The sequence below is a fragment of the Paramormyrops kingsleyae genome, chromosome 8 (assembly GCF_048594095.1).
Source record: "Paramormyrops kingsleyae isolate MSU_618 chromosome 8, PKINGS_0.4, whole genome shotgun sequence".
NCBI lineage: Eukaryota > Metazoa > Chordata > Actinopteri > Osteoglossiformes > Mormyridae > Paramormyrops > Paramormyrops kingsleyae.
Genome location: NC_132804.1, coordinates 948,631 through 953,019, shown reverse-complemented (window position 1 = coordinate 953,019; position 4,389 = coordinate 948,631).

Here is a 4,389-nt window from a genome sequence, read left to right as displayed (position 1 = left end):
GTCTAAGAATGAGTCCATTTTGTGCTTCAGTTGAGCTGAGGACATTCGGAATATTCTAGAACATTACTTGTCACTTTCCCAGAAATCAGTTCACTCTTCAAAATTACGTTCTGTCTGCATGCACCAGTGGGGTTACAACAGGAGATCAAGTTAAGAACTTCTACCCTGACCATTCAGTGTGTGCCAGAGCTACTCTCACCTAGAACCCAATGCCGAAAACTCAAAGGGCCCAGGGCCATTTCCTGTGGAATGTTACAAACCCCAAAGTGAAATGTAGAGTATCAGGGAGTCACAGGTAGAATTAAACAAAAAGAAGCAAAGATGTCGGTCTGAGAAGCAAAGATGTCGGTCGCCCTTCCCTCACTGCAAGGCCCTGACCTCCTCCTTGGCTGATATGATGATAAGAAACAAGATCTATAACAGAAATGTTAAAAACAGCTCCCTATTTTCAAGGACTGCCGCTGTAGTATTTCCAATCATTCTAAACCATTTTGTCTAGTCTTCAGTAGAGGTTTAACTTCTTTCTGAGGTCTTGATTGTTTAACAGGCTTCGACCAGAAACAGAATCTGCAACATCACAAGGTCCTTTGTTTTAGCGCGCACTCTTTCATTTCCCAATCTGTATAATCCACGCGAATCATCAGTATCTGATTTGCTGAGCACTGATTAACAAAAACCAAATTGTTTTAGCGGAGACTCAGAGAAACACAGAGGGGTGAGAGATTGAAATGGTAGAAGTTTTGCAGAGGGAGGTCAGTGCAGGTGATATCAAGGACTAGCTCATGCATTATTAAAGGCAAAACATTTATATTTATAAAATACTGGGTAACATTGACATCTGAGGTCCGGCACAGCTTTTAAAAACAACAATAAAAATACTACATCAGCCGTTATTAAGAGTGAAATCAATTAATTTCCTTAGACTGCAGACAATTTTGCCTTTCTTACTACAAACAATAATTAAAATAGTAGATAAAATCCTGCTGTTTTGAATGAATAATCAGGCATGCATGGACTTTAAAAGGTTCGCTGTTTCCTGAGTGTGGGCAGTGCTGGGGGACCCCCCCCCCCCGGGGGTCTGCTGGGGGGCGTGGCCTCGCTTCCGACAGTGTACAAAGGGCCGGGCTGCAGCTCGGAGCACCATTGAAGGCCGGAGCAGGGAGATGGGGCCGCGCACTGACACGCTGACGCCTCTGCTGGTGCTGCTGCTGCTCAGCTACGTCTGCATCGAGGCCGGTAAGTGAAATCCGAGCGCTTGGGCACCATCCTGCCACTCTGGGTTCACGTTCAAGTCTTTGTCACCTCAAGGGCAGCAGCAAGGAAGGATTCCCAGGGACCTGCACCCTCGTCCGCACTCTCGCTGACGTGCAGCTGCTGCGACTTTGGCAGTAAAAAATTCTGGTGATGCTTTACATTAACCGCACCTTCATAATGCATTCATAGACCATTCGCTGCACCTTCATAATGCATTCATAGAACATTCATAAGCAATCTACCTAAAATACCTTATTAATACCTAAGATACCTTATTAATACATATGATATCAGCTTTAATATAACTTAATTACAAACACTATATGATTATGCAATTATAATGTTTCTTATTATCATCTAATGATTTTTAATGTATATTAAAGCTGTTAAGGAATGTTAGGATGTTTAGATATACTTACATGATGCACATGATTGTTCTATGAATGCATTATAAAGGTGCAGCGAATGTTCTATGAATGCATTATGAAGGTGCAGCGAATGTTCTATGAATGCATTATGAAGGTGCAACGAATGTTCTATGAATGCATTATGAAGGTGCGGTTAATGTAAAGCATGACCGAATGTGCACCATCTGACATGGGAAGGGGCTCTTCCAGCGCTGAAGAGGAAGTCATCAGCAGCAAACTTCCTGAGCCGCGGCCGGGAGAAGCTGCCCTTGCGCTGCTTGAGGGGCTGCAACATGGAGAGCAGCGAGGCGGAGGAGTCGCTGGAAGCCAACTCGGATTACGTGAGGAAGATGTCACTCCTGATAATGCTTACCAGGGCACAGACAGAGGGCATCCCAGGAGCACAAGTTACACTGCTGTCATTATTACATTATCTTACAAGTAGTACTAACACCTTAGTGTAAAAATATTTATAAATGAAGTAGTATTTAAATATTATTAATTACACTCGTTCTTTAAAATTGTATTACTGTCCAACTAATTACAACAATGTGCTCCTACATACATGAATAAAAAGTGATGTTTCCTCATGAAATCATATTTGCTGAGATAGTAGCTATATTCCTATCAGTTATCAGCAGAGTTTGTTTGTAATATGCTAGCCCAACCATTTCCTACAACCATTTTCATTCATTCATTTGTTTGTTCATTCATTCGTTCATTCAGTCATTCATAGTTGTGGTGATTCAGTGGAAATTAGAATGCAAATCCAGGTTACACCCTGAACAAGCAATCTGTATGCATTCAGTGTTTATTTACAATCTGGCATAAGTGTCATGTTCATAAGAAAAACACATCCTATGATGTCCTGAGCTGCTTTTCATCCACAGGAGGAGAGTTTGACGGCCCGACTGAATGATGGGTCTAAATTGATACAAAATTCGGTAAGAGCTTCGTGTGTCTGACCATTTGTGTACAGGACAGCCAGTGTTCAGTAAGCAGCTTCATATACACATGAATGTTTGTGTATAGGAAACCCAAAGCTGGACCACTACAGCTAAATATTAAAAATAGTTTTTTTTCTGTAGACTGATTTTTATTTTTTGTTTCTATGTTAATCTCTTTCAAAAAGACCGATATTGACTGGGGTTCTTTTTTCTCAGGGCCGGGTCAGTGTGGCTGCGTCGGAGGAAGGTTCAGGCATGTAGGGCACAGCCAGGTGGCGCTGCTGAGGTCAGGAGAGAGGCTCAGGCTCTCAGCCTCGGTAGTTTGTAGCTATGATGGTGCACAGAGGACAGGTACTTCGCTTGCGTCGGTACTTCATCCGACATAGGAACGGAACCAAGGAAAGCGTGACAGCTTAGACTCCTCCAGCCCACAGGAAAGAAGCTGAATACAATTCCTGTAATGTCCCCTGCTGCTGTAAATGTTTATCATACAAGATCTGAAAAACGCACCTTAAACAGCCTTCATAGTGCATCACTGACCAGAAAGCTCCTTCAGTCCGTGTTGATTGAAGTATAACACTTTTTCTTTCAGTGTTTTTAGAAAGCATTGTCTTTTTATTCACATTTTAGCTACTACACAAGATCCACATGCATAACTGCTCATGCGTGTCTTGGTGCTTTTTATAATAATGGTGCTGAATAGATGCACTGTATGTTGGACGTAACACATCCCTGCTTCACAATTTTGGTGCTAAATAACAAAAACAGTGAAAAACTTTAGTCATTATACCCTGTGAAAATAAAGAAATAAAATCCAAGGATGCTTGCAGGCACAGTCTGTTATATGCTATGTGAACACATGCGCATACATGAAAAAACGAAAGCCTTCATTTTAAATTATAGGGGATTCAAATTTGTTTCATTTTTCTGAAACTTGCTTATTTTTTTTTTTACTTATTTTTTCCAGTACATTCAAGGGAGTAGCTACAGTTTCACCTGACCTTACTAAACGGTCATGAGCCTAACCCAGCCTAGCGTAGCTACTCTCTTTTCCTACATAGGTCCCAGAACACAGTCATTACTGTGTGACAACTGTTTAGTTTGCAATAAAATAATTTAACACAAAACATTTTATATTGTTCATAAATTTGTTAATAGGCTCTCCATTTACTCAGCAAAACATTGAATATGAATTTTTCAAATATCATATTTTTTAGAGAGTGATATATTCTTATTTATTGTAGACCAAAAATCGCTAGGCGGTGTGTTGTGCTATCATCCTTTGGGAGATGTCTGTACGTTGTGTTTTTGGGACTCAAACAACAAGATCACAGTTCAACTTGTGAGCTCTGAACTGAATGTGAACAAAAGTAAAACAGAACGGTATCCTTGAGCGTAAAATATATACTAATTAAGTTTAAAAGCGATTTGCTGCCACCTCCTGGCCAAATTTTGCTTTTTACCTTCTGCAGTTTAAGATGAATCTGCAAGGAAGTTACTTTACAGGTTTTTAATAGGGGTAAAAAATGTACAGGCAAAAAATATTTAGTAGTCCGCTTGGCAAAATCCACCGAAGGTGACACCCCCTGCAATGATAATTATTTTCATGTATATTAATATTTTCATCTCCCTAAGAGGTCCTACTGTATGGCATACAATTCAAATAAGCAGAATTTAAAAACTGATGTTGTTTTATTTTGAAATAGGCATATTTGCCAATGCACTGTAAGTGTTCAGCAACACCTACAACCTGAAATCAGAAACAGTTGGGATGCTATGGA